The sequence below is a fragment of the Haliaeetus leucocephalus genome, unplaced genomic scaffold (assembly GCF_000737465.1).
Source record: "Haliaeetus leucocephalus isolate CR32 unplaced genomic scaffold, Haliaeetus_leucocephalus-4.0 Scaffold973, whole genome shotgun sequence".
Classification (NCBI taxonomy): domain Eukaryota; kingdom Metazoa; phylum Chordata; class Aves; order Accipitriformes; family Accipitridae; genus Haliaeetus; species Haliaeetus leucocephalus.
Genome location: NW_010973409.1, coordinates 1,135,911 through 1,159,617, shown reverse-complemented (window position 1 = coordinate 1,159,617; position 23,707 = coordinate 1,135,911). Strand labels below are relative to the sequence as shown.

At 40.5% G+C, this 23,707-nt stretch overlaps 1 protein-coding gene across 1 annotated transcript in view; it reads left to right on the top strand.

Annotated features, from left to right (window-relative positions):
• RBMS3 (RNA binding motif, single stranded interacting protein 3) overlaps nucleotides 1-23,707 on the top strand; it is a 443,174-nt gene that overhangs the window by 260 nt on the left and 419,207 nt on the right. The window lies entirely within an intron of this gene.

Below are 23,707 nucleotides of genomic sequence, written 5' to 3'. Positions count from 1 at the left end.
GGCGGGGAGCGGCGAGAGGGTTCCCCCCCCCCCCCCCCCCCCCCGCCTTTCTGTCTTTATTTTAATCGATTTGTTTATTTATTTATTTTCCCGAGGGCTGCTGGCGTCGGCTAATTCCTCTTATTGTTTGGGGAGACCGGTGCGGTTAACGCTGTCGTAACGGCGGGCAGGTAGTGCGTTCGCGGTGGCACGGGATGAAGATTGCTCTGGACAGCATCAGGCACGCAGCGCTGTTTTGGTGGCTCTCCCGGCGATCTCTACGGTTTATTCGGAGCTTAAAAGCGTTTTGCTGTTAGAAAAGCTGGCTGTGGCGGCTCAAACTTTTAATCAGCTGAGGAGGAGATGCTGCGGAGCTCGGAGCTAACCGACCGTAAATCTGGTGGAGTTTGTTTCAGTGCGTTGCACTGCTTTTAATATTTCATTAAATACTGAGGATGATACAGCTGTACTCTGTTGCATTTAAAAGGTCTGGAAATAGAGGGTAGCTACTTTTGGAGCGGACTCGTCCTTTTTCTTTCTTCTTAATAATTTTTAAAATGCCAGCAGGCTGGAGAGCAGGCCTGTGTCTCCTACAGAGGCTGAGGGAAGTCGATGCTACCTGGCCATGAGTTAGTTAATTAAAGCTTTATTTTTCTAATGCCATTGTGTAATAGTCTGCTCTCTGAAAAGATTTCCTGTGTGACCAAGGGACAGCAACAAAAGAAGGCCCTAAACCGAAAGTTTGCAAACCCTGTTAGGACACTATATTTGGGAAAAAAAAAAAAAAAAAAAGGGAGAGGAAAGGAAAAAAAAAAGAGGGGAAAAAAAAGGGGGGGTAAAAAAAAATACTGTTCTGAAGTCTGACCTCACAGCCACAGATTAACAGTTTCAGTCAATAAGCAAACATCCTTTGGGGGGGCAAAAACAGGCACAGTGCACACACGTGCGTACGGCACTGCACACACATATACGCATCGCGCTCCTGTGGCAAATTTAACACATGGGACATCTGACGTGTGCATCTGTGTGTGGTGAAGTGCCACGGGGGAGGCTGACTTCTCCAGACTTTTGGTTTGAAGCACATTGATCTGGCTGCAGTTCTGAAAGGATAAGTTATATTTCCTTGTTAATAAAATTACTTTCCCGTTAATGTTTATAGCCTGACTGCTGCATTATATAAATTAACTAATTGTCAAAACTGTGATTCAGGCTGGTTGGAGTTGTGATGACACCAGAACCACTCAATGTGATTACAGCCTTATAATTCATGGCAGGGTTACCTCTCACTTCTTCGCTCTGCTGTTTCTTTCTCTGTATTGTACGGATTTTTTTTTTTTTTGCATAAAATTTAGCCTTTTTTAATTTTGTATTTGGGAGTGATTTTTATTGTTTGTTTTTTTTTTTTTTCTTCCTTTCAAGGTCAATCCAAATTGCATTTTACCTCTGTGACCATTTAGTGTGTATTGTTGCTGTTGCAGCAGCAGCCCATCACTAGCTTGACTGCAATATTGCCTATAGCTTTAACTGTTTGGGGGATTGGGGGACGCAGACTGATGCTATTCCTCAAAACCTGGCAAGCCAAGGACATGAAACAATTGATGGTGTTTTTTTGAAAGAACAATAGCCTCGAGTATTGGAGGAGAAATATTGGACATTCCATGCCTTTTACTCACGTAGCTTACATTTTGCCAGTCTTTTTTTTTTCCTTTTTTTCTCATTTTTCTCAACTTTGTAAAATAAGCTTTTTGAGGAAATTAACCTTGTATTTGAGCTTAAAATAGTGACAATAGCTTTTCCGTACCTTGGCTTTTTTTTAACCTGATGCTTTAAAAAATAAATTAAATGCACTTTTATAGCCAGTATATAAAATTATCAACCCTGTGAAAAGTCATGTGTGTCTGTCTTTGCACACGTGCATTATTACTGTAAGGACAAGTAAAATTTCAAATCGGTGATACATTTTATATGGCATTAATTTTTCTTGTTTTCCTTGCTCCGCAGTTAAGTGCATACATCAAAGCTAAATAATAAACACATATACACACACCTATATATATACACGTACAAGTATTTCTCTTCTATAGACCTTAAGAGTTTAGCGCAGACAGGCAGCATCTGGATTTTGTTACCTTAAAGCTAGCCATCAGCTTCTGGGACATTTTAAAGCGGTTAGATCCATTGTATGTCTAAAGCTAATAGTCGGGTAATCAAATAACGTTGTGGTGGAGAGCTGTATCTTTTATCATGCCTATTGGAGCAACACATATTAATAAACCCCTGTACGATTCCAGCCATCCTGTGAACTCCAGCTTTTTATTTTCCAAAAACTACTCTTTGTACTGAGCATGGTAAGATTCAGCTCTGCAGAAAGAATGTGTTTTTATGCTCATAGTCATGCACGCTGAGGGGGGGTGCATTCATTTGTAATTAAGAAAGAAATTCTGGCTTTTCTTATGGCATTTGCGTACAGCTGGTGAAATGCAGAGTGGCATTGTGTTCAATGGGCAAAGTTTGGAAATTTGTGTTCCCTAGCATATTTGGGCGAAGCACTGGTTTTGCTTCGCTTGTTTGGTGAAGTTGTCTCGGTTCTTCTCAAAGAAGTACCACGTTACTGTACATCACGCCTTTCTCACGGGGGAGCATGGAGCTGCGCAGGATCTCAGTCAGTCTACAGTCCGTGTTTGTGTCTTCTAACATAGCTAGCGTGTTGTTGTGCAGAAATGGTGTAAATGAATAGCTATATGGGTAATGGGATTATAAATAGAAAAAATGGATTCCATATGTTTGTCTGGTTGCTTTAAGTTTTTAGTGTTTCGTGGCCTTTTGTGGAACATGAAGCATGCACTCTTATTATTCAATTTACTTGTGCTCCTTCATTATCAGATGCCACCACCGAAGCTAAAACTTTAATTGCAGGTTTAGACAAATGCGTTGTCATCCAAAAATGAGAAGGGGTGTGTGTGGGGGGAAAGTAAATTTTTAAGAGACAGTTGCAAGGAATTTAGTATGTCTCTTAAGGACAAGCACCGAGCCTGAGGAAAGACGTAACCTTATTTTTCTTGTTTTGGCATGACGCTGACAACTGCAGTTTGAAAGTACAGTGTTGGAACTTCTTCGGGCAGATCCTGAGAGCAGAGTCCAGTTGTCCTAGGAGTTTATTTCAGAGTAAACTTTTTTGGTTACTGTTGTAATTGAAGTATAGTCTTCTCTTGTTGCTGCAAAGAATATTGCATGGAGGTGGTTCAGCTCATGCATATCTGATGAGAATCTATAGGAGCTTTTTATTTTATTTTGAGACGTTAAGTGAGATTTCCTTAGTTGCATCCTTGCTGATGGCATAACTACTCAAACAACTGGTTTACAGGAGTATGTTGCAAATTGTCACATATGAAATGATAACAATGCCAAATCTTGCATCGTGGTCTGAATTTCTTTCTTTAGTTTCTTGCTTGCCAAAGCAAATTCTTTTCTCTTTGCTGTTTTGCACAGAGGAAAACAAAACTAGGCACCATGAAATATCACGTAATGATATGAAAAAGGGAGAAAAAAATATTAACTGAACTATTTGAATATATTTGGAAGTGTCTTTAATTTAGTAGATGCTGTGTTTTATCTTTGTCCTCTGCAGCTGGGGTAGACCTAGCGCTGGGGTAAGCTTTCTCTCCAAACGCTTTGCTGAAAAAAGCTGAATTACTTGGCTAGAAAGGAGGAGGTGCCACAGTTACCTGCTGACAGGAATTGTTTGGTTTACGATCACTGTACCTGCATTTGGGGTAAAAATACGCCAGTTTAGCAGCTATTTCCGTGCGGTTTGCTTTCATGCATTCTCCAGATATTTCCTACCTATTAGTCATGGTTCGGGTTTGGTAGTTTAAGTCTCATGGTGTTGACCCTCCTACCCAGTTAGAAGGCTGAAATACCTCAAACAGAGAGGTGGTGTTTACTGTAGTCACGATACCTCTTCATCTCTGGTTGCCTGATGCACATATGAACACATGCAAAAGGAAGAAGTGTGATTTCCCAACACCTATGTAAATAAAATCCTGTCTCTGTGGATGTGAAAATTGTGCAGACTGGCCCACGGGCAAGAGTGGCTTAGTGAGCATGTCCGTGAAGTGACAGATACGTGCCCCAGCTGAGGAAAAAACAATTGGGAAATTCAAACAGGTGTACTCAGAAAAGTTTAAGCTTGATAAAGTAATTTTACAGGTACATGTCTGGGCGTGTGTATGTGTTTTGTTATGTTTCCTTTTGCCATTTTTAGGGCACAAAGGAATTGGGGACCTCTTTTAGTTCCGTGCCACGAGCATGCCTCCCTCCTTGCTCATTTTAGAAAGCGTATTTTTGGAATTGGCGCAAAGCTCTTGCCTCTCTTCACCTTGTACCTACCAATCCTGTGCTGTTTTGTCACTCACGTTTCTGTTTAGCGAGTTTACCGCATTCCCCACTTTTGGCCATCTGGCCATACAGAAGGCCTTGAAGAAAGCGTTCCAGATACAGAGATGCCTGACAGGGCTTCTCTGGCTGGTAGTGTTCAGATTGTGTTTGGTGCCTGGTGTGAAGCAGGGGTCAGGTGTAAGGAGTAATTCATCAACCACACACTGATTTCAGGCTGCATTTCCAACCATCTGCAGCTTGGATTGCTGCCAGAGCTCAAAAGTCTAGCTGGAGCCCATGTGATTGTGCCAAAGTAAAGGCAAACACTTGCAAATAGAGAAATGCATTTCTAGGAATGAAGTTCGTTCGCACTTAGCCCCTGTTTGATTCAGTATGTCGCAGCATGTTTTAAATGCTTCCGAGAGCTGCCCAAAAGAAATATGAGTTTGTTTAAATGCCATTTAAAAATATTTAAGCCTGGCTGTAATTTTGACAGTAATATTAATATCGAACTCTAGTATTTTGCCAGTTGCTTTAAACAATAAGGAAGATAAAAGTTATGTTCCTCTGAAAAATGCAGAAATATATGAACTCGTTTGTTTTCCATTACTGTTTGCCATCTATCCTTACATGCGTGGAGAAAAAATACTTTTGTTGCTGTAAGGGACACCAGGATATATATTAAAATGATGTTGAATCTCTTGGTTGATCTTCCTTTCATGTGTTGCCTCAATGTCTCAAAGTCTGTTTAAATTACAAAAAAAAAAAAAAAAAAAAAAAAAAAAAAAAAAAAAAAAAAGCCCCCCCCAAACAAACAAACAAACAAAAAACCCAAACACCAAAACTGTGGGAAAGTTAAAATTCTTTTTTTCCCGAACATTTGTGTATTACTGTGTCTTATGGAGATTTATTTTACAAGCAGATATTTTACGTCCATAACAAAAGATGGAAGTTACAAGCATTTGCCAGATTAGGCAACATAGATCTTTCTGTGGCAAATGCAGTGTGTTAATAGTTATAATTTAGAATGCCTTATACTAGGTGCCCCTTTAAAATAAAGTACAATGCTTCAGAACTGGACTGGTTTGGTTCTTAATGCATGGGGGCCTTTCAGAGTAAGCATGATGGTATATTTGCACTTTAATTCAAGTCTCTTGGAAAAAATCATCAGACTGTCAGTTCTTAAATTTCCATGAGTTAAAAACCAGATAAGAAAAGATGCCTTCCAAGTAGGATGCCTGAGTTCATTTCAGGTCTTGCTGTAAGTAGCCTGGATAGTGTTCCCTTTGCATATAATTGCAGGCAGGGTTTTTTAATTATTATTTTTGTTTGGTGTGGGGGAAGTGGGTTTGTCACTATCTACACTCCAGGCAGGGACTTTGAGTTCACTTGCAAACAACCCCATTCTGGAGTGTCCAGGAAGAGAAGCAGATTTTAAAAAATGAGTGGGCTGTTTTTATTTTTTTTTCCTGTTTTGTTTTTCTTGAAGAAAAGCCTTTTAATGTTAGAAATTTTATGTAGAGGAAAATGGTTAATGTGTCTCCAGAACTTGCTTCCAGTGCTACATTAAAATTGTGTTTTGTAACAGTCTCATCAGCTACAGCTGTATGTGATTAAATAGTGTAATATCAAAAGCATGTGTGAATAAGAGCTTTTATGATATAGTTGTTCCATACCAAAGACTGCAGATGGGCAGAGAAGGGAGACAGAGAACAGGGATTTACTCAGATATTGTCACAGCCTATATTGTGAGTGTTTGTGTAGTGATCGTTTCGCAATTGCTTTCCCACTTGTACGGGCAAGATTGAGTGATGGAGGGAAGTTTAGAAGTAAACACTTTTACACAGAGAGCTACTTTAAATGTGCAAAGTATCAGCCTGAGAATGGTGTCTGCTGATGCAGAATGACATACCAATATTTTAAGTAGCTGATTAACAGTAATATTATTGAATAGAAGTTATAGTGAGAGGGATCTGTGCTGCTTCCTTTGAAAAATCAATGAAAGAGATTCACTTGTCTTCAGGAAGGCAGAATCAGGCCCACAAAGCACATGCTGTTCCCCATGGCAAAACCAGGACAGCTGAACAATATGCAGGTTTAAAAAAAAAAAAAAAATTACAAAAGAAACAAGAACTGTCTATCAAAATGATTCTACATAGTACAAGTGGGTGAGGACATACCTCATATGATATTTAACAACATTTTGGGTTTTCTGTGGCTATAATTTCTATTCAACATTATTTATTCTGATTTATAATTTTAGGGAATGACCCCTCCACCCCCCCAAACTGTTCTGTCTTTCTGTCTGTTTCTCTCTGCCACAATTGAGATATGATTTATATGTAGTGGAACTCTAATTGCCATAGGAGATGTTTTCCATGGAGCCCTGTGCCTATAATGAAGATTAGCAATTTCTGTGGGAGAGTAAGCATGGTTAATCCACAAGAAGTAAAGGGTAGAGTGGTGAGCCTGTTTTGCTTTTATTTATGTAATTGTTAAGATAGAAATACTGTGTAGCCTCTTTGAAATTTGAAACAAGTCAGTTTTCTGTGTAGGTCTTTTTTTGAGGATACAGTGTTTCTAAATGGAGAACTGAAGCAAAGGTTACTTGTCCTATCTGTAGTTGTAGATTAGAGGCTCCTGTTGAATTCCTCAGCCACACTGTCTTTTTGATTTTGTTGGTTTACAGCAAAGTCTAATCTCTTCTAGAATTTTTTATTAACTGAAAGACTTTTCAGGCCTGACACTGTCAAATAAGAGAAAAAGATGATTTTTCCTACTTTTGGATGCAAGGACTTTCTTTCTTCTTGTCTTCCTTGTTTGTTTCTGTGCTTGCTTGCTTGCAACCATGGTGGGAATAAATTCCCTCTCTGCTTATTTGTCATAAAGTCAACTTCAGTATGAAATGTGGTAGTTTATTAAAAAAGTAAATATTTACATTTTTAAGTGTTTCATTTGTGGTAAATTTATGCAGATGAAACTGTTAGGACAGATTTTCTATAAGGGTTCCTCAGTGAATTGTGTTGACTTCATTCAGATGCAAATGAATGAAATAAACCACCTGACTTATATAGATCATGGTCAAAGCTGGAAGACGCATAAGATTGCATGTTTACGATGTAAAGTGCTCTGATATTTTGTTCCTCGGTGGTGTCTCCATGACACATGTTTTATGGCTGGTACCATGTGGTTGATGATGATTTATGGGCTGTCACATAGTGGAAGTGACGTCACTGCTGTGTGATTCAAATTTATTCAAGAAGAGAAGTTGTTGAACAGATTTGTATCCCCCCTCCCCATGTATAAATCAAGCAGCAGTTTGTTCTTACTCTGTGAGTTTGCATTAATAGACTAAATCCTGAAGCTGCACTTAAATACTCCACTGCAGAGCGTGGCAGAGAAAAGCGGGAGAGTCTTACAGGTAGACCAACGTGATGTTGTTTCATTTAACTGATCGCTCGTTAGGCTTCTGTCCCGCTCCCTTCCCCACCCCCTTTCACAGCCCTTCCTCTGCCCAGCCCAGCTATATTTAGAGACCAGCCGGGCTGAGCCATTCAAAGTTCAGTATCGACGCTGGGCGGGAGCCTGACCTTTCCGCACGCGGCCTCGCACCGGCGGGATCAGCCATCGAGTCCCGTCTGACTTGCCCGTGAGAACTCTCTGGTTATTTGACGCGACATGCGGTGCAGTCTAGTTGCCTTCCTGGGTGAGAAGCTGGCAACCCCTGCCCCAGGGTTACCGGAGGGCGAGAGGCAGACTGAAGATGCGGTAGACGGGGCAGAGGGCTGTTTTGGACGCATGGTGCCAGAGCTGGTAAAACCTGGAGGTGGTGCATTGGTGACCTGCGAGATGAAGGGAGATTAGGGGACTTCAGATGGAGGCGTTTCGCCGGAGGAGGAGATAAGGGAGCCTGGTGTACCGCTATATCACAAAAGGTTTTTAAAGCTAGGTATCCATAGTTACAGCAGGAGAGTTAAAATCTAGATTTCAGGGACTCACCTGGTGTAATGTCCTCCTTCCCTTTAAAGAAGAAAGTATTTGGCAGTTCTTAAAGCTGGAATGATGTGCCTGTGTGAATTCCCTGGTGCTCTGAGAACTGCCTGTTTAAAGTCTGCTCTATTTTTCCCCTCTTGTTCTAATTTTTCCAGCTGTGGAAAAAAAAAATGGCATTGCAATTCTTAGCCATATAAGGGACTTGTTAGTTTCTTTATGTGGTTGGGAATTGTTTCTCCTTTTGGTCTTCAAAGGCTGTTGCTGCTGAGTTTGCTTTAAAGGGAAGGAACTACTTCTTGCTTAGACAAAGGCTGCAATCCTCATTTCTTCTCTTCATCACATCTCTCTGACCTTTTATTGGGGGACATGCATATAAATAAATTCTGCTTGTTGGTATTGTGCAAGTTGACGGATGCTCTTGTGAAGAGAGAAGCATAATGGGAAATGCAGTCTTCATTTCTGGTCTCTCATTTTATAGTGATGAATTTGGTTTGGTGCCAGTTAGTAAGTACATGACCTTTTCCCTACATCTTTTGATTCGTGACAGGGGGTGTCAGAGCTGCGTTAGTGATCTCTTGTTTCAGCTTTTAACAAACTATGAAATATTAAAAATGAATTAGGTCACTTGGAGCTCAGCTAATATGTCTGTGATGCAGGATGGTGATTTCACATTAATGAAGCATAACACACAGCTTAAAATATAAAATTCAGATTTTTGTGAACACGCAAACAGCAGGGACATATCACTTGTAAGTCAGAATGTTTTATCTTGAAAATGTTATCTTTTTAAGACAAACCAAACAAGATATTTTGCAAAGATGGTGTTATCGGCAGCATTCATTTAGTGTTCATTCCAGAAAATCGTATCTGCCTTTCAGCCTAATTAGAGCTAAGTTTTTCAGTGTATTTACTTTAAGATCAAAACTGCCGACAAGACTTCTTTTAGTATCGGCTGAGATGTGTCTACACAGCTGTCAATGTTCTGCTTAGCTGATACACACAAACTGATAATCTACCATATGTAACTGAACAGTGTAATATATACTCGTTTCATGTGCAAATGACACTTCTGAAATTGTTTAGTGATGAAAAGAGCTATGAATGGTACAATGAATAAGGTAAAGAATAGGACCAATAGCTCTTATACAATTCCCTGCCCGGTTTTGCATTCACGAAAACTAGCTTTAATACCGCTCTATACCTGAAAGGCATCAGAAAAAAGTCAGAGGCACTGCAGTCCTTCAGATGTTTGACAGAGCGTGCAGGAGGACTTGGTAAGCTGAATACTTTACCTAGGCTGTATTAAGGTGATGTTTACTGTGTCAAGGTAGAGCTGCACTAAGTACTGTTAAACAATCCTTCATGAAAACAAGCATACAGCAGACATATTGCTGTGGCCTTTAGCAAAGCATCTGGGAGCTTTCTGCCTGGGAGAGCATCACGCTTGCGGATTTTGTGTTTGTGCTCTTTGTATCTCTTTGGAGCTTTTACGTCCTAAAGAAACACAAGGGTAGATCCAAATATTCCCAGTAACAGTGCCCTTTTGGTGGCACTTTTACTATGGCTACTGGCTGGTGGTGCAAGATGGGATAATAATAAATCTGGCTGATGTACGGTGACTCCGGGATGGCAGTAGTGGTGCATGCTGATTCCACCTGTCTGTTGTTGCCTTGCAGGTACAGGTGTGCAACGCACTGAGTCATCTTGAATTTTGAGATTACGGCTATAATTCCCATCTCTAGAAACAGCCGTGAGAAAGCTGTAGACTACTGGCCCGCCAGGACATACTTGTTATCTGTGTGATTTAGAAGCCTTGCCGGCCACTCAGTTTCTGCTTTATATCTCTGCCATTTTACAAAATCACTGTAATTGTATACAGTTGTCCCCGCGCAACGTGCAATTTCCTGTAGTTTGAAAACCTTTCAGCATAAGATTGTCTAAACTTAATAGCATAAACATTAATTTACTGTGTTAGATGGGTTATTGGGTGTTTTTAGCATGCATAAGTCTGGCAATAATTGTGCTGGACAGAAGAAATAAGTTTTGTTTCTTTCACTTTCTGCCCTGCTTTTACTTAAATAGATCCCTGGTGATGGTAATAGTTAGCATGTAGCAGTCATTTCAATTTTCAGTGGGCTGTATAAACATTAACTAATCTTCAGAGGCCATTCTGAGAGGTGCCTTAAACACCTTATTTGCTCATGTAATGGCTGCATGCAAATAATGGCCTCAGCCTCCAGAAGCCTTATACCAGATTATCGAGAGTTTGGGGATAGACTTGTGTAGCATCCACACCTTCTCTTTTTGGGCAGAACAGGGAGGTGGGGAATGTTGTTGCTGCTTTATGAGCAAATGCAGTGCGTGAGTGATGTAAGAGTGGAGGCAAAGCTGGGAAAATAAAGGAAAAACATTTGCAGAAGGTGGCATGTTAATCTCTGGTTATCCAGAAGTGCTGAGTACTCACAACTCCAACGGATGGAGGTCTCAAAAACATTTGAAGCCAGACCCAATACGACTCCCAGGTGGGGCATCCAGAATTACAGAGCAGTTTGAAAAATCACTTATCTGAAGTGAGCTCCTGAACCAGCCTAGCTGGTTCAGTGTTACACCTTCTAGCCCTTGAGCCTTTCTGTTGGGGAAGAGGAGAAATGGAGCAGGGTAACAGGATGCGCTTTCTGGAGGAGAGGAATTCCCTGTTGTTTCAGTGTTGGGGAAGTCGTTTGCAGTCCTACTAAGGCACCCAGGTGAAAAGGACATTTGTGGTGTGTGACCAGTGATGAGGGGCAGATCAGGGCCCAGGTTGCACTGTTGTAGAGATTCAAACAGTGCTTGGCCCAAATTTTTTCAGAAGACATTAAAAACTTAGTGGACACCTGGATAAGTATGCAAAGGATGCTTCGAAATAACAGAGGGAAAAACTCTTTCAAACAGTGCCCATGCACAGCCCCCAGCCTCGCTGGCTCTTGCGGAGCCTCCTGTCAGGCACCAATGGGAAGGGTTTTTGAAATGATTGTCACAATTTGATCAGCATCCTGTAAGGACTGGTCTATGTTCGAGTCCTTCAGGATAATTTTTTCCAATCTACAGCACCCTGTTAATCAGCAAGGGAATAGCAAAGAAGTTATTTATGGGTAGGTGTTAGCTAAATAGTAGTTGATAGATACAGATTCATCAGAGCCAACTGGCTTTGGTTTTCTCATGCCTGATGTTGTGTGCCTTGCCAGGACTTATTTTAGATATTTTTGTTGTCATTACTTTTTTTTTTTATTCCTCTCATCTTGGCTTGTAACACTATCATATGTGCTTGCCTTACTGTTGTATTGAAGTAGTTGAGTTTTTAAAAATTATGGCTTGCTGGACTCAAAGGTACACTGTGGATGGGAGAGAAATGGGTGATATCCCTGATGCTGATAACTTCTTGTGTCCCAAGAGTTTTGTTTTAAACATATGAAAACACTATAAAGAAGAGTGGATTATTGGTGTTTTTAAAGCAGAACAAGGAACTGTGCCAATGGCCACAAAGATGTAGATTGTGAATTTTACAATGTGTGTTGAGGAATGAGGTATGACTGCCACGCTACTATAACAGCTGATGAAGTAGACTTCATTTATGCTTCATCCCTCCTGGTCTTTTAGCAAGGGAGTAAATTATTAGTTGTTTATTATTTCTTAACCATCAGTGGGTGACTTCATTTTTGTGCTAGTCAGCTATTCTGGGGTAGATATGTGAATTTTATTTCCTTCTTCCTCTTTCCCACATTCTCATTTGCTCTTAGGAGGGATTGTCAGGTAAGTTCATGCCTACTTTTTAACCAGCCCTAGTGGCAAAGAGGTGATCTGAGGCTTAGGTGACAAGGACAGACCTTGAAAAGGCTGAGGCATGAGGTGTGGGCACCATTAGCACGAAATGAATGGAAGGAAAGCCAGAAGCCTTATTTTTATTCTATGATTTGTCCATCTTTTGTGATTTAGCATATCAACCTCTTTTCTCCCAGTTTTAGATTTTTTTCCCCTTGTTTTATTTTTTTCTCATCCTTTTAAGAGCTCTTCTGGTTCTCATTTTGCTTTTACCTAATGCTTTTGTGTATGTCATGGTGCTTGTTCTGGCATTTGACCACAACTTTTTTTTTTTTTTTATATAGATATTGCAATTGTGTTTCCTAAGCCAGTCATATTCTTCCCCTCTTTTTTTTTGGGGGGGGGGGGGGGGGGGCGGTTTGGATGTTGTTTTACTGTTTGCAGACTGCCTCTGACTGTGCAGTTCTGTTGTGCTGAGCTGCATACAAAACCAGGGTAAGAGATAGTCCCTTCCTGCAAGAGTTTATGAGCAATGTAAATAAGGCAGGCTCACAAAGGTGGGTAGGAACAGAACCGGAGAGAAGTGGAGTGGCTGGTGGGAGGTTGCATTGCAGAGCAGTGCCAGTACCTGGATGGTAGGTGGTAACTAGTGTCTATTGTTTACCCCTATACTGTGTGCTACTCCATCACCTTGGGAATGAGTCGCTCTACCTTCCCAGTTCAGGCATTGCTAATTTTTTTCATTTTCTTCCCTAATATTTAGGGTTGCAGTTGCATGTATTCAGTTCACAACTACCTTTATGCTTCCCTGGGCTTTTCCGGGCTTTGATTTCTTCATCTTTGCTGTTTGGTGGCCATTGCCCCATGCGTTGCTGTCTGGCAGATTTTGGTTGTTGGCAGCAAAGCAAAGGAAGCTGTGGTGTGGTTCTCTGGAGGTGCCTGTGTCGGTACACTGGCATTTCAAAAATAAAGTCTTAGCTGCTGTTGCTGGCTGGCTTCATGGGGAATGAAATGGAACTGGACAAAAGAGCAAAGCAGCCAAGGTCAGTGTGAGACAGCAAGTCTATTCCCAGCAGATGAGTGCTTTAGAAATACCATGGTGTGCAATGGCTGGGGGCTCGCGCTCAGTGAGGATTAAAGTTGGTATTTTTTCATACTTGCTTCCCATTTTGCTAGGACTGTCACATTGCAGGAGAGCCGTGTTTCCCACAACTGTTCAGTGCTTTTAAAAAGTAAATACTGTGGGGGAAAGGGATGCATATGTCTTGCACTTCAGCAAGTTGGCTGCTGATAAATGTTAGGCTGAAATTTCAAAGGGACAGTGTTTTGTACAGTAGCTTGGGGCCTCAGAGTCAGAAGTGCTGGTCACCTGCAGCTCCTATTAACTTCAACTAGAACCGTATGTACTTTGCACTTTTGAAGACCAGGAGCTCCTTAGGGCTTAAATGTTACCTTTTTTTTTTAAATAGCAGTTACAAGCTGACAGGGAAATCTTCTCTCACTTTTACTGTATTTTTCTTAGGGGAATAAAAGACGGTTGGGAGACCAAGGGAAGAACTCTTCTACAGCAGTGGTAGAAAGTATTTCCAATAGCAAATACCTCTGTATCTCTAAACAGGTATCACTTCATATTGTTAGCAGCATACTGTTAGTGATTTAAATAACTTTTATTGTCCATTTGCCTTTGGCAACTTAGATTGGATAATGAGGATGGACATAATTTCTTCCCTTTTTAATTTTTAAAAATCTTGTAGTGTTTGGGATGCAAGGGCTGTCAGGAAATGGTTATTTACTTAGATGAGGAAAAATGTGACAGAAGCTTCTCTAGCAGCTATATGGAGTTTATTTTTATAAGACATGCATTTTGAAAAAATACTCACTGCTTTGGTCTGTTACCAGCTCTTGTAATTATATTAAGTGGCAGGCATTTATTATTCCTAAAGGTACTTCAGTTCAAAAGGATCTAAATTTTCAGTGTGTGTGTTTGTATATGTACCAGTTTATATCTCCCTCTAGATTGCAGGAAGAAGCTTGAATGTCTAACGCAGATATACCTAAAAGGCTCAAAAGTCACACAAAAAAAGCAGAATGCAGTCTTCTAAAAAGCTTGGGATGTAATAGCCAGCCTCCTCAGGGCTCCCTAGGTTTAGGTGTAGGTTGCAGTCCTGAGTATTTCTTGAGTTTATAGACTGAGGTTTTGAGGTTAACACTCAGCTGATGATCATTGACTTTTTTTAATTAGACATGTATTTTGAAATTCCGAGTTTGTGTTTCACATTGCTGCTAAGTGCTGCTGTATCTGTTGCTTACTCAGCATTAACAGTGGGAATATCCAAAGCAGACATCTAGAGAAAAAACCCCGTGCCTGATATGTTTAGTTGTATTTATTTTCTTGCCATTGTTGTTGGTAGAAGTGATTTATTGGGACAGATGGAGTGCTTGTGTTGGGAGACTGATAACTTGTGAGGTGCTCTCCCTTTGGGCCCCATCCTGTGGTCTGGGTGTGCTCACAGCTGAACGTCACCTCGTTAGCAGCTCTGCTGAAACCACAGCACTGCATACATGATGAGGAATTATTCAGTGGGAAGATGACTGGCAGAGTTTGGCCTTTAGGAAAGAAATTGCATTTTGTGAGTGTATTACAAACAATAGAGAGTTAAGTGATGAAAAACTGCCACTACATAGAAAAATAATACTGTTTCAATTTAAGCCTTGGTTTAGTAAGTTTTCCTGGATAGAAACTTGTTCCTGAGGGCATTTTATCTATTTTTCTCTCTCTCTTAGGGTTTTATACTGCTGCCCATCACTGCAGTATCTGAATGCTTTCTATATAGAGATTGATAGCAACTTTGAAGTCCCCAGTGAACTCTGCAATCTTTGGCATATCTTTCTTTAGTGGGTGAAAAACTATGTTGGGTGGGATTTTTCAGATAAAATACTAGTCTTAATTAATTTTACATTATAATAGCAAAATATTTTAAAATTACTGCTTTGGGAGATGTTATTAAGTGTTTTTCATTTTTCCTTCTTCTCTTTGTGATTTTACTGAGGTTCTGGGGTACAAGAAACGCCAGTGTTGAAGTCAGAATACATTACTAACTTTTAAAAATGTGTTTTCTTAAATGTCACATCAAGCAGATAAGGGACAAGTTATCAAATATCTAATGTTACAGAGGTTTTCTTTTTTGTTCAGTGTTATCTAGATTGTTTGAAAAACATTTAAATAATATTTATGTTTTCACAGGTGATGCATACCAGCTCTGTATCACCTCATGAGAACTGTTAGATGCAGTCTTTTATCTTTTAAAATGATCCAAGTAAATGTTTAAATTAGTAGATAGGAATAAATACTTAAAACTAGCAAGACTACAGTGAGAGGATTTACTAACTGGTTTGGATATTCAGTTCCAAACCATTTCAGTGTTAGTCTTGTGTAGCTAATCTATCTATCCAGCTATGTAGTCTGTTTAAACAAGGTACTTGGTTCTCCCCAAATAATTTCAGAGAGAAATAAAGATAATATCATTGTTTTCTCTGTCTGTCTTTCCAGTCTGTCAGAGAAATACCTTGATTAGTTTATACTTAGTTTATATGCATGGGTGTCTTCCTTGGATGTGAATGGTAAGAAATTTTTGAAGAAACTCAAGTTGTAGCAATGAGTCCTGTGGTTAATTCAGAAGATGACTGTTGTCATTTCTTTGTTGTTGCTTTTCATTTTAATCTCATCTGATTGTGAGCTCCAGATATTGGAGCAAACTTGTAGACCTGTCCTGCTGCCAACGTTTATGAGTGCCTCCAATAGTGTCCTAGCAAAGATAGATGTCTCTGGTAACTTTTGACTGAGAAATGGTGTTGGTGGTAGCTAGAGAGAGTTGTAGGTAAACCACTCAAAATTAAGTCATGGGTTTGAACTAGGCTGTGCATTTAGTGAGCAGTTTGTGGAGAAGGAGGAATTCTGGTAGAGTTCAGGAGAAATGGGGAGAGCAGGGAGGATAATCTTGCAGTGAAAAACTTCTTTTTATTTCCTGGATGGACTTGATGGTATTTTGTTAGAAGGGATACAGTGTTAGAAGAGACCTCAAGAAGTCATCCAGACCATCCTCCCTTCCTCAGAGGTGAAATCAAGTGGATTTACGGTATCTCTACCAGGCATTTCTCGGTGGCTTGTGTTACAATGAGACACAAGGAATTCCTACCTTGTGGTGAGAAGCGTAGCTGAGGAAGCTGCTGAAGCCCTCACCCTCTGGTTAAAGAGGTTCTGCTACCTATCCAGGTACCTCATCCAGTGTGCCAATAATTTTATAGTGAGGAGGAAAAAAACAAAAAAAAAGGCAGATTTGTCTGGTTCTTTCATTTTTATCCTTCAAGAAGGACCTGTTGCCCCTCCCCATAAAGACACTTCCTTCTGAACAGAATTTATGGATATGAAGGAGCACAGTCAACTTGGGAGGGACAGCTCTGTCTGAAATGTCAGTAACTATTAGTTTTTACAATACCCTTTTTTTTCCCTGCAGCTGTTGTTTTAACTTCACATACTCTTCAAAGGTGTAAACATGTATTATCACATGCGTAAGTCATGTTTTTTACCAGTGGGTTCCAGAAGTCAGCCTGTGTATTTTTGTTTCAAAAGCTAAGTGTGTAGCCTTATCTTATTTTTCACTATTGAGTGCTCATTAGGTTTGGTGGGAGCTACTGGGTGCATAATATTTTTGGAAATCAGGCCATTGAAGTATACTTTGGTTATAAATAACGGTGAGCTAATTAGGTTTTAAAATGATGAAGATTCACAAACGAAGTGCATCTTTCTTGCCTTTCACTAGTAAAGAGACCGGGTCAACTTGGATGAATCCCTTTCTGGCATGGACGTCGTACCCACATCTCAGTACGTTCTCTGAACAAGTTTCTTTTTTGAGGACTGTGAGTCAGCAGGGTTTTGAAGTGCATGAGTCATAGACAAACTAGCTGAATGATGGTTACCAAGTGGGTGGGGGAAGCAAGGATTTTATTCTGGGAAGGTGTAAATGCAGACAGAGGCCAAGTCTGGAGGTGAAAGAGGCTACGGGATGAAAGGCATTAACTGATAGGAAGCACTGAACCAGTGTTTGATGCTGGCTGCTCTTCGTGGTTTGCCGCAGTGATGTGCTTCCTCATGGCTCTGTTTGATGCTCCTGTGAGAAGGCTGTGCCTTTCTTGGGGAACAGACGTCCCAAATGAACAGCAGCTAATCCTCACAGATAATAGAGAAACATTAACTTTGCTGAGAGCCAACTAGTTTCTATCCAGGAGTTTGATTTCTGACCAAAAGCAAAATGAGCTAGTCTATGCTTCAGCCCTTTCATTCAAACAAAGTGTAAACCCTTAACATCTCTCTGGCTGGGACAGGCAGCATCAAGTGCTCCTGTGCAGAATGGGTTAGCACGCTGAACTCTGAAATCAACAGTGGCATATTGTATTGTCTGAGGAATCTTCTTGTAGGGCTTAAACAAGAACGCAAACCACATGAAAACATCCCATTCTGGATAATCCCATTTAGTGGTTGGTAGAAGACCAGAACACTGCTCCAGAGCATCCCTTTGCGTGTTTCTCACGTGTTCCTGCAACTCCTCAAGTTGTAATGGAATTTGAAATGATATTTCCCTTGAGGTGTGAGGATTTTTTATTATACAGTATTTTGTAGTTCAACAGGAAATCAGAAAATATGACTGTATATCATTGCCACCAGAGTTACTGTTGACCACATACCTCTGTATATTAGCAGATGGTGACAAAATCTGAATTTTTGCGATACAGGCAATGTTTTTGTGTGTGATGGAGTGTTCATTTAGAGTGGAATAGCAGAATAGCTCTCAGAGACCTTTGGAACGTACTTAAGAGCAGTGGCTTAACAATCAAGTCGCTTGCAACCCTGTCTCTCTTTCCTTTCCTTCCAGTATGTTCAGATAGCCTAGCAGAGAGACTAAAGTAAACACTTCAACTGATAGTATCCCTGAGTGTTCAGAAACTGAAGAAGGAAGCTGTGGTCACCAGATTCCAGCTGTCCTGTTTCCTCTTCCAAATTAAAAGGCTTTTATCAGGATAGCATATATAAATATTTTTCAGTGCAAGCTTAACTCATTCTAAAACTATTTTGATTACAATGTTTGTATTCTCATGATTTCAGATCTAGAAACTGTGAGACAGTGAACTGGCTGAGAGGCAATCTGATATACTCTTTATAAGAAATACAGAAAGAAACTTATCCAGCCTAGTAGAACAAAGAAAGAACAAATGTCTGAAAGTTGAAGCCAGTAAAATTCAAGAGATGACACGCTGCATGTTTTGAAAGGTAATGGTAATTTACCACTGGAACAGATTGCTGAGGGGTGCAGCAGATTCCCCTATCACTTGAAGTCTTTAAATCAACATTGGGTGTATTTCTCATTCATCCTCAACTTGCGGTGTTCAGTCCAGGGGTTACTGGGTGATATTTGATGGCTTCTGTTATGCAGAAGGTCAAACTAGATCATAATAATGTTCCTCCTGGCCCTAAAATGAAGGTCTGTGAGCTGCGGCTGCTTGTATTGTTTGAGTAACAAATTCAATTGCTAGTGCTAATGGAGGATGTGCAGAGCCAAATCTCAGACTGAATCTAAGTGATGGGGAGAGTAGATGTGCATGTGAGAGACACCTGGCTTCCCTAGCTTCTGTGTTACGTCAACTTAGATTTCCTTAGAGTCATGCTCACTTACCTACACCCGGCCTTTCACTTGGCCCATTGCATCTCAGATTCTCAATGGCATAAATCACAGGTTGAAATGGTAAAAGGAAGGAGGATTCAGGACAGATTAATGAAGAGAACAATATGTAGGAAAGCATGACTTTAAGTGCCCACGACTTTGGGGCCTCATAATGTTTCTGACTCTTTGGCATATAAATTACATCAATTTAGAGTCCCTCATGCATCAATAGATTGGGTAGAATAAGTTCTAAGGGAATCTGAGTGAGCATAAGTGGGTATAAATTACATTACCTTACAGATTGCTTCTGAATTTGGCCCAGATTCTTTCCTTTATTTTCATTATGTCAACTTTGTGCATTGGCATTATGGTCTTTTCAACAACTGGCCTGACAGCTAATGAGTTCTTTCTACCAACAGTAAATCAACCAAGTCAGACAATGCTGCTCCGTGTAAATACTTCTCTTTATGTTCAGAGTATTCAGAATCCCATTAAATTTAGAACAGTGTGCTGGTAGAAATGCATGTAGAGAAGTACTGTAAAAAGTGATAATTATTCAGAAGCCACCTGGTTTCTTCTTTGCTCCCCAGCTAACCATGTTCTGAGTCTTGGGGAGAATTAGAAGGGGGCTAGACAACATGATAATGCTGAAATATAAACTGCTGTGTTGAAAACAATTAAGTCCAAATGGCTTTAGGAAGTTTTTCTGATTTATGCTTGTTTGTACTCCCTGAAATTCCTGCAACAAATAAGGTTAAAAGAAAAAGTCAAGAAATAAACTAGTAACACTTCCATTCTTAGAGAGCTGAAAAAAAGGAAACTTTAACTGTAGTTCATTAGGAAATAGAATAGAGTTTTTCTTTTATTATTGAATGTAAGAAAAATTGTATTTGTATGTTAATTAAGTTACAGTAGAATTTGCTTTAGGAATAAATTACATACATGCTATGCAACTTATTTCATCTCTTCGTTCAGAGTATATTGCTAAAAGGCTAAACTCTATCCCAGATTGCAATGTTGATAAATTTTTCTGTGCCATTTCATTATGTTTTAGAGAATTTTTTCTTTTTCTGATATTGGCTCTTCAGCATTTAAGAAGCCATGGGGTAGGTAGAGCAAGGAATTCCTGACTGGTTTCTTCTGCCTTTTACCCTGCTGTATGAACTGAAGCAAAAGTCGCTATTTTGTATCTTTCTTTTCTGATCTGAGATCAGCAAGAAGCCTATAGAATCCTATGAAAGATATTCAGAGATACAGTTGATGTCTTTTTTTTTTTTTTTTTAATATTCTCAGGTGGTGGGAGCTATATAAATGCAAACTACCCATATTATTTCCTATCATATAAGATTTTCTATCGTGCTTCTCCTCCAGAATCCCTGTGTTCTCTTGAATGACAAAATTGCAAATGTTCCATGAATGTCAGTGCAATTTATTATCATCTTTCATTCAGAGCATTACAAAATGATTTGGAGATGCAGGTGTTGCTAATGATTTTCAGCCACTCTCCTTAAATATTGGAGAACATAATTGTCCCTGTTTCTATAACAAGGATGAAACTTGTTAACTAAAATGAAAAGGCTAGTTTTGAAGGTGAGTCTGGGTTGCTACTACATCTTCTTGTGGCTCTTTTTATACTTTCTTCTACTTGTTCAGTTATTTTGGTCAGTGGAATCCATTGGCTGCAAAGGAAGTGGAAAATGGTTTTACATGCAGAAGGATGCTTTAGATGAAAAGGAGGGGGTAAAGGAGGGGAAAAAAAAAAAAGTGCTGCTTGGCAGGCCTAAACAAGTATGTTACAGTATTTAACTGTGGACGTTGCGGCTTTTTCTTTGTCATCTAAAGACTCTTAAACCTCTGTCTACTCCTAAAATCTACTTCAACTGCTTCATGTACAGTATCTTACAGATTGCCTCTGGTTTTGGTTCTTAAAAGTCCTTAGTTAATAGGAGGCATTATATATGACTCTTGCCACGGAAGGTTTGAAGGGGTTATGTGGGGAAACATTCCTGGCCATATCTCAGACACTCCTTTGTTAAGCTTCCTGGTGAGGAAGTTACCTGAGAAATCAAAGCTGTAAATGGAGGCACTAAATGTTTGAGAATATACAAGTCTATAGACTTGACCCCTCATTGGTGAGGACATTCTATCAAAGATCCTGGTGATAGGAATGACTGTATTAGTAGAAAAAGGACAAGATTGCCTCTCTCTGCAGGACCGAGCAGGTGTAGTTGGTCCTGGTTGCATAGAGATGCACAGATTCAGTGTTTTTTCCCCTGCAGCCTCTAATGGAGAAAGTACTGTAGAGCACTAGCTGCAAATTAAAGCTTTCTTCTGTTAGGAAAAACCCTTGGGGGAAGGTTGGTGCGGTCATGTCAGCTCTTTCTTGGGGCAAATCCTCTTAGGCATTACTATATAAGGGGATGCAATTTGCAGCCACATGCCAGTGGGAATAAGTCAACTGGGATGGCTAGTGTGGCCAATGTCAAATGTATTTTAGTACAGGTGTGGTTATGAGATTTTTGTTGTTGTTGTCTTTTAAAGTGAAGCTGTACATATTTTGCTTGTGGCAGCTCTCTGAAGGTTCACTGGCACACTTTTTATTTGATTTTGATTAAAATCGATGTTTCTGCCAGCCTTAGTGATCTCATGAGTGAGATATCTGAGTTTGATTCCTGGATTTGATCTTTTACTGTGTTGTATGGTGCGGGGAATCCCTGCCTCCCTCTAGGAGGAAGGCAGAGCTTCAGATCTCTGTGCAGCAGCCCTGCTAGGGGTGGGATGACTTTGATGGGCTCTGCAGGAGGTGCTTTTTACCACTAATTGGCTGCAGATATGCACCAGGTAGGCATTCCCAGCAGCCTAAGCTTTCCAAACACAGAACAAGCACTGTCAGTGCAAGTCTCCCATCCCTCTCTGATAACCCTGTTTAATGTTCATATGGAAAGATCAGGTCTTGTAGAGAATAGGGTACTCTGTCCTAGGTTCACATAGACCTTTGTGTTTCTCCAGAGGCTGAGAGCAAGGGGTGCCAGGTAGTCCTTTTTCTCCACCCAGCAGAGATGAAGATGGCAGGCTGTGAAGTTGTGAAATTAGCCCAGGATTTGAGTAGCATGTTGTTACTAAAGTACATTCTCAAGAAAGCTGAGGCAGGCTATGGCTTAGATAAACTATCCAAAGGTTGGTGAAGTAGTTAGTAAATGTGCACTGTCAGACCAATTAATTTGTTTAATCTTGAACAGACAATTACAGATATTTAAATCATCTTAAGAAGTGGCTGTCCAGAGTTGTGGCAGGATTGTGATCTACGTAGCGCTGCAGACAAACAGACCTGCTCCCTTCCTTTGCTGCAACACCACTGAGCTCTGTAGAAAGCAAGCACAGTCCTACCATGCTGCTGTCTCATGGTTATTTAATTAAGTCCTAGTGCTAGAAGTAATTCTGTCCTTGTTGGCAGCTGCTCCTTCCCTGGTGCAGGCGTTTGCTTTCGTGGGGCTACCAGGTGAATCAGGCTAGGGAGCAGATCTAGCTGAAAGCTAAGGCATTCTGATTTGGGTTTTTTTGTTTTGTTTTGGGTTGTCGTGGTGTTTTGGTTTTGGGTTGGGTTGTTTGTTTGTTGTTTTTTCTGTCCTTGGGCTCCCTGAGCCAGCTCAGCACATGGCCAAAAAAGCACTAGTGCTGGCACCCGAGAGGGAGTGGGAATACCCCGTCAAGGGAGGTGGGATGGCAGCGATGACTTGCACTTTGGGCAGCTTAAATTGGTAACAAAACTACAACCTGAGTTTACATGCCTGTTTGTGTGAATTGAATAGTTTACTAATTTCTGGCAGGAGTTGTGTTTGGGTTCTCTGGGGTCCAGGGACAAAAATGTCAGAAGCTTCACTATAGTGACTTAGTCTGTCAGCTTCCTGTGTGGTTCTTTGCCAAATTAAATAGAGCCAGAAATCTCAGCACCAGCAGCTGTAGGGAGTTAATCCCACTCAGATCCAGATTAGCCATGGCACATTCTTGCAACCATAGGCATGACAGCTTAGTGTAGACAGCTGTTCTGATAAACTGATCTGGGAATCCTGCCCTCATAGGAATGTTTGATGTGTACTGGTCACAGAAGTTGTTTGCAAAGTTATGGTGAGACAAACTGGTAGCCTTGATAGCAGTTGTGTGTTATTGTCACTGTTGTGATGGCAATACCACATGGTTACCAAAACTGACATGAATGGTTTTCCTTTGGAAGTGGAATGCGTTTGTATCTCTGCCTGAGTTACACAGATATATTGCTATTACTCATCTCCGTGTGTTGTGAGGGTGATGCCTATTTGCTCATACGCTAGAGGCTTGACACAGAGAGACAACAGGTGTAGGGGTGGACAACTTGCTTCCTACTCTGAGTGATGTTCTTTTTGCAAAGAGGATCTTAGTCCCTGCCAGTTTTGCTCTTGTGGCCTATGTTGGCCTCATTCTTGGTGGCGCTGGCTGGGTATTTGGTGGAAGAGGAGGACAGGGATAATTGAAAATTAGGGGAATGTGGTGATTGTAGAGAAGAACAAATTTTGCCTGCGTGAATGGAGGAAAAACCTTAAGATTGTTTGGAGCCATAAAAGCGGGTGAGCTTGGGTAGCTGCATGGGTGAGCACCAGACTTTGAATCTTAAGAGTTGGGGATTTGAGCACCATTTAAGGAAAAAAGCATGGTTTGCCACAGGGTGTTTGGATGCTAAAAGTTCACCTGGCTTCAAAATGAGAATGGATGATTTAATTGCATAGGAATTAATCTCCTGAAGAGCTAAATACTTAGGAACTGCCTCCAAAAGACTATCCGTGAAGTGCCAGACCCTCAAGTTGTTGAAG